This window comes from Scyliorhinus canicula, chromosome 15, assembly GCF_902713615.1.
Source record: "Scyliorhinus canicula chromosome 15, sScyCan1.1, whole genome shotgun sequence".
Lineage (NCBI taxonomy): Eukaryota > Metazoa > Chordata > Chondrichthyes > Carcharhiniformes > Scyliorhinidae > Scyliorhinus > Scyliorhinus canicula.
Window position 1 is genome coordinate 47,825,934 of NC_052160.1, and position 7,330 is coordinate 47,833,263.

The 7,330-nt window shown below is 50.8% G+C and overlaps 1 long non-coding RNA gene across 2 annotated transcripts; it reads right to left on the reverse strand.

Moving 5' to 3' along the window:
* Positions 1–922: 922 nt before the first annotated feature.
* Positions 923–4,245, reverse strand: LOC119978066. 2 transcript variants are annotated; one of them, XR_005463366.1, is made up of 3 exons: positions 2,738–4,245; positions 2,356–2,489; positions 923–2,229 (listed from the first exon to the last, which is right to left on the reverse strand). It is a non-coding gene; the product is annotated as an uncharacterized LOC119978066 (long non-coding RNA). The 2 variants fall into 2 exon arrangements; XR_005463367.1 differs by having other exon boundaries at positions 2,352–2,489.
* Positions 4,246–7,330: the final 3,085 nt, after the last annotated feature.

The window sequence follows — 7,330 nt, forward strand, 5'->3', positions numbered from 1 at the left end:
ACTAGATGACGTGTGCACTGGCAACTCACAACACCCTGTCCCACCTCTCCATTCCCCTCCCCCCCCCGAAACAGAAATCCCTTCCCCATCCCACTTCTCCACTTTATCCCGCCCCCAACAGAATCTCCTTTCCTCTTAACCCCTCACCCCTTCCCTCTCAGTCCTTCATCTTCCCTCTCCCTCAGTCTTCCACTCCACCTTCCCCAATACCCTTCCACTCCTTCCAACTACCACAGGACCCTCTCCGTGGGTCCTATCAGCATCAACACAGGGTGTTGGCCTGGGTTGGCAGTGTGTGTCCTGTCCGTGGGGCAGAGGATGATGGTGACTTGCTGTGAGATTAGCTCTGGTGCTCCTCACTGTTTGACAAAGTCTGACTCATTGGGGGCTGGTTTAGCTCACTTGCAGAGCGAAGCCAGCAGCGTGGGTTCAATTCCTATAGCAGCTGAGGTTATTCAAAGGCACCGCCTTCTTAATCTTGCCACTTGCCTGAAGTGTAGGATCCTCAGGTTAAATCGCCACCACTCAGCTCTCCTGCTCAAAGGGGAAAGTAGCCTATGGTCATCTGGGATTATGGTACCTTTACCTGCCTTTAGGATAAGATTCCACTGTCTGCATGGGTGATCCCTGCATGTGTGATGGCCAAACCTTTTCACGCACCCATATCTCGGGGAAGGGGTTACAAGGGATGGTGAACAATTAGGGCTCAATCATTGGGGATGCTGTCATACAAGGCAGGCTCACACTGCAGGCCCCATGCCCTACCACTTCTCACTGAGGGCAACACTGTGTGGATCGTTCAGGTGACATGGGGGCCCTTCCCTTCCCATTCCATCCTCCACCAACCCCTCCCCCCCAATTCGGCAAATCCTCTCCACCCAGACCAATCTTCACACCCGACAGACTGAGGTTAGAGTCAAACTGGTGGTGTAAACATGTTTAATGGTGACTATATGATTGGTGTGCCCTACTCCTAAATATTGTATACTACACATGTGCCGACTTAAGTGTTATCTATCTTCCTTATGTTAGATGTTCTACCATTCCTTCCAGAAGTAACCCCAGACATCAAATCAGAAGTGGAAGTGGCCTGCTGTGGTCTCACTCTCTGACCTGTGATGTCTTTGGCGGCCGTCCTCTGGCCGACCTAGACTTGTATGGGCCCAGGTGATTTTCGGGTTCACAGGTGATGATGTGTCAGACTTTTCTGCCCGCTGACCATGTGATGCACCTATGTCAAGTGAGGGGGATTCGGAAGCACTGACGTGTTCCAGTGCCTCCCCTACGGGGTGCACCGGCATGGTTTCCTGCACCCCATCACTTCCTCCTCCCTTGGGGTGCTCGCTGGCCCCAGGCTACTCTATGGGACGGAGGTGAGGCCGGGGTGAGCTCTGAATGCTCCACCGTAATCTGGTGCTGTGAGTCCTGCCCTCCTCTGAGCCATGGTCACAATGCCCTCAGCCATGGCGCACTGAGACTGGGTCATATCCCTCACTGTCTTTCTCTTGTGCATGTGACATGTCCATCTGTGACTTGCCAAGGTCAGTTAGCGCCTGGTCAATGCTCTTGATGTCCTCAGCTATGACCCTTTATGAAGGAGCCAAGCTCTGGAGGGCTGCAGCAATGTCTATCTATGCCTTGGACATGTCCGCCTGTGACTGGGCTCCCCTTTCCTGCGCCTTAACCATAGACTACACAGGGTGCCCACTTGGGCATCTTGACCCATGGCTTTGACTTGACTCCAGGCCTTCCACTGCGGACGCCACTTTTTCAGTGTTTGTCTGGGTACCATGCGTTGTCGGCACCACTTCCTGTGCCTGAAGGCAGTTGGACTCCTCCAGCTGTAACTGCTGGCGCTGGGAAGTTGCTAGCCCCTCATTCCTGTTAATTCTGGCTCTGCATCTGTACCAGTGATGAGATCATATTGTCCAAAACACGACAACTGTCTGAATAACAGCTGTGTCCTGGGATTGAGCAGCCCTCCGACAGTCCGCTTCCTTGGGAGTCCCTGCTTCAACCTGATTTGGTGCAGCATGTGTTTAGTGTGCACCAGAAGGTGGCCCAGGAGCTATATCATTAAAATGTCCCACCAAGGTGATAGTCTCTCTGCAATGGTGGAGAGTGCAGGTGTCAGCAGTGTCAAAACGTTGCTGTCCTTCCCAGGGTGTTGTGCTGATGATGTGGCAGAGGGCAACGACCCTGGAGACCCGGCCTCATTTGATGGTGATCCTGCAAGACAAAGACATGGGGTGAGATCTTGGGAAGGACTGGTCTGTGGAAGAGGGGTGTCTCACTTGCTATAGAGACATCAATCAGAATTTGCATTGGGTTCTCACTTATTTGGCACATACCAACCTCTATATGAGCCACTGCCCTCTCCTTGGCCTCACCCGTGAGTTGCATGGCTCTCTCCTCAGCTGGGATGTTGATCCGAAGATCTGGATGCTCCCTATAGTCTTTTGGCCGCCCCTATTTTGGGATGGCTTATCCTAGGGGGCACAGAAAAGATATTTTGAAATGCTGAGTGGCGTGTTCAAGTCATGGGTGGGGGTCAGTAACTGGTGGCATGTATGTGCAAAGCCATTGGCCAAAGAGGACAATACATGTGCTGGGGTTTGGTGGAGGGTGGGTTGTAAGGTCGATGCAGCTGGGGTGTTATTGACCTCAAGGGGATTGGGTGCATATGCAAGGAGTGAGGGACGGGAGTGATGCCAGGGGTCCAGAGGTGGTGACTTACCAGAGCTGCCTTAATGAGGTCATTCATCTTTTTCCAGGATTACGTGCCAATCCTCTTGGTAAGGACAGCAGCACTGACTGCCTCTGCCACCTCTTCCCAGGTGTTGTTCAGAAGGGAGGGCTTGTGTCTGCGACCCACCCTGAGAAAGAGGATGTCCCTCCTCTCCCCAATGGCATTAAGCAGCTGGTCAATTTTGGACTCCCGGAATTGGCGGTGGGGACGGTTCTCCATGCAGCCATCTTCTTGGTTGGAATGAGAGTGTGGTGAGTGGCGCACTTATCAACAGCTCCAGCTTGCCAGGCTCTTTAACGCTCCCAGCAAATCACACTTCGCAGAGTGCTGGCCCATTTGCATCTCCTGAATTTTGTTCAAACAGCATCTCCAGCAGGAACATGAATTGCACGCAATTCAGTTCTGGCGGGAACACCAGTCTCCCAAATGGAGAATCCCGGCCCTGGTCTGTGCAGTCTCAGCTTGGCACCATTTGAGATGCTGTAATTGGCTCCAGAGAAATGCTCCAGCTCCCAATCATAATTTCAGTTAGTCCATATGGTGGGACACTGGGACAGCGTGCATGGGTTCTGATGAGTTCCTGTTCAATCTATTACAAGCTTCAACCCAGACCTTTTCCTGTTAATAATACACATGCACAGCCCACCCAGGTGTAAATGTTGTTCTTCCTTCCAAAATGTCTGCACTGATTACAAAAATAATTAAATAAAAACACTGAAATGTCTTGCCCTTAAAATGGGTAGCTGGAAACCGAAATTATCCTATTTGTGTTCCTGTTGCTGTCTCCCAGGTTTCATCTTCATCAGTACATCTCAAGAAGTCAAAGGTTTTGTTAGTATGCACACCAAGGCCTCTCAGCCCGAACCATTAACTCCACAACACCTTCTTCCACATCGTTGTGTCGTTGTTATAATCTCAATCATAATATTGTAGTGGGATAAGAGTGGAAGTTGCTGTCTTTCAGTCAGTAAGGGGCAGCACTGAGTTAAGGTAAACATTCTCCCAGTGTGCTGCTGCTGTTAAAAACGTTGTGTGGCGGAAAGCCTGTTGTAAAAGGAATAGTAATTAAAAGATTAACTCGCAGGTGCGTGGTTTTTAACCCGTTTGCTTTGGCGAAAACCAGGCAGGTGTAATGTCTCAGCAGTTAAACGCCAACACGTGACTTACCAGTTCGGATTCCGCCATTTCTAATTTCGGTTAAACCGCCGGCCCAAAGTCATTTTTCAAACTCGAGCTCGAGCTCGGATGACGTAATCGGCGGCGGGCGCTGCCAGGCGGTTGATGACGTCATCAGGCCCTGACTGCAATTTTAACTCCGGCCTGGATGTTCTTTGTGGGCCTTTGTCAGGTCAGAGGAGGATCGCCATGTATAAAATCAGGGAGGTGTGGCAGGAGGAGCAGTGCGCATGAGGTAGGTTTAGGCCACCCCGACCTGAAGACCCTCACAGAAACCCTTTCCTCAAACCTGCATACATTTGTTTCGGCTGGAGGAGAGACCTCCCATCCTCAAACCTTGCACACACAAACTGTCAAACCACAGGATTGGGATTGGACAACAGTTCAATTCACTGACATGCAAGCAAATTACTGCGGATGCTGGAATCTGAAACAATCAGAAAATGCTGGGCAATCTCAAGGTCTGACAGCATCTGAGGAGAGTGAATGGAGCTTGACATTTTTTAAATAAATGTTTCATTGAGGTATTTTCTTTGGCATTTTAACAGCAACAAAATTAACAAAATAAATAACAAGAAAAATATATACATAGTGCAAATTCCGTCACCCTCTACCGCAAGTCTTGCCCTTACTTACCCCCCTAACCTACACTAGGCTAGCCCCGCTCCCCCCCCCCCCCCCCCCATTTCTGCTGACGATTAGTCCTCTGTGAGGAAGTCGAATAGTTGATACCTCCGGGCGAACCCCAGCTGAGACCCTCTCATGGTGAACTTAATTTTCTCCAGGCAGAGGAAGCCTGCCATGTCTGAAAGCCAGGTCTCCGATTTTGGGGGCTTTGAGTCCTCCACGCCAGCAATATACGCCTCAGGGCTACCAGGGAAGCAATGGCCAGAACATCTGCCTCTTTGTCCTTCTGGATTCCCGGGACCTGCGATACCCCAAAAATTGCCACCTCCAGACTCATTGCCACCCTCGTATTTAATAAACTGGACACGGTGTCGGCAAACCCCTGCCAAAACCCCCTCAGTTTTGGACATGTCCAGAACATGTGGACATGGTTTGCTGGTCCCTCCACACACTTCGCACACCTGTCCTCCACCCCAAAAAATTTGCTTATCAGGGCCACCGTCATATGAACCCGGTGAACAACCTTAAACTGGATCAGGCTGAGCCTGGCACACATTGCAGTAGAATTGACCCTTCCTAGCGTGTCTGCCAAAAGGCCCTCCTCCATCTCTCCCTCCAGCTCATCCTCCCACATACGCTTCAGCTCCTCGGTCTGTGTCTCTTCCGAACCCATAAGCTCTTTATATATGTCTGAGACGCTCCCCTCCCCTATCCATCCTCTAGAGACCTCCCTGTCCTGAATCCTCCTTAGTGGCAGGAGAGGGAAGGTTGGTAACTGCCTCCACAAAATGTCCCGTACCTGTAAATATCGGAGATCATTCCCTCCAGCCAGTGCAAATTTCTCCAGCGCCCTCATATTCGGGAAGCTATCTTCCAAGAACAAGTCCCCCATCCTCTCTATCCCCGCTCTCTGCCAAATACGGAACTCGCCCGTCCATCCTCCCCGGGGCAAACCTATGATTGTCGCAGATTGGGGACCACACCGAATCCCCCTCTGCTCCCACATGCCTCCTCCACTGCCCCCAGACTCTCACGGCCGCCACCACCACCGGACTGGTGGAGTACCGCACCGGTGGGAATGGCAGGGACGCCGTCACGAGTGCCCCTAAACTTGTGCCCTTACACGAAGTTGCCTCCATGCTCACCCATGCCGGCTCCCCCCCCACCAGCCACCTCCTCACCATGGCTATGTTAGCCGCCCAGTAATAATTACTGAAATTCGCAGCACCACTCCACCATCTCTCTGATTCCGCTCAAGCATTGCCCTCTTCACCCACGGGGGCTCCCCCCCCCCCCCCCCCCCCCCCCCCCACACACATAGCCCACAATAATCTTATTAAATCCGCTTAAAAATGGATGAAGATGGGGAAGCACTGGAAAAGAGAAACCTCGGGAGGACCGTCATTTTTACCGACTGCACCCTACCGGCCAGAGACAACGGGAGCGCGTCTCATCTCTGGAAATCCTCCTTCACCTGGTCAAGCGGGCTGCTTGACATCTGTTCTGATTATGTCACTTGCTGCTGACATGTCTTCATTCTTCCTTAATCGTGGTTTCCATGTCTGACAAGAGTCTCAACCATTTCGACCCATCCCCCGCACTTCTGCTCTCACCCCTCCACCTCCCAAAACCAGGATAGGATCTCTCTTGCCCTCACTTTTATCCCACCAGCCTCCGCATTCAAAGGATCATCCTTGGCTATTCAGCATGATGCAACCACCAAATGCATCTTCTCCTCACTCCCCCTGTCAGCATTCCGCAGGTACCTTTCCCTCTGGGGTACCCTAGTCCATTCCTCCATCACCCTCAACAGCTCACCCTCTTCCCACATCACCTTCCCATGCAATCACAGAGGGTGCAACACCTGCCCTGCTTACCATCCAAGGGCCTAAACACTCTTTTCAGGTGAGGCTGCACTTCACTTATACCTCCTTCAATCTGGTCTATTGCGTTCACTGCTCTCAATGCGGTCTACTCTACATTGGAGAGATTAAATGCAGACTGCGTGACTACTTTGAACAGCACATTCAGTCCTTTTGAAAGCATGACCCAGACATTCCTGTTGCTTGCCATTTCAGTTCACTATCCTGCTCTCATGTACACGTGACTGTCCTTGGCCTGCTTCCCAATGCAAACTGGAGGAACAACACCTCATCCGATTAGGCACATTATAACCTTCTGGACTTAACGCTGTGTTCAACAACTTCAGACTGTGAACTGTCTCCACCTTCACCCCATTTTTTATATGGATCAATTTTTTTTTTTTTTCATCGATCGGTTTTTCCCTTATCATTCCCTTATCATTATCTTCCCTTCCCCCACCCCACTAGGGCCACCTGTTCCCTTTTCCAAGTTGTTCTTTGACACAACTGTTTACCTTTGTTCTGCTATTAACACATTTTCTTAATGTACCACTATCAGCACCAATCTTAGCCATGATCACTCAATTTACATTCCCTTTGTCTTTTTGTTCATGACATCTTTGTTAATCTCCACCTATTGCTGGACCTCTATCCAGCCCTAATTGCTCCAGGCCATTACCCCACCCCAACAGTATAAATCTCATCCTCTTTTCAGTTTTCTCTAGCCTTGGCAAAGAGTCATCCAGGCTTGAAACGTTAGCTCAGCTCTCTGTCTCCACGGATGCGGTCAGACCTGCTAATTTTGTCCAGCATTTTCTGTTTTAGTTCAATTCACTACCAAGGGCAGCACGGTAGCATGGTGGTTAGCATAAATGCTTCACAGCTCCAGGGCCCCAGGTTCGATTCCCGGCTGGGT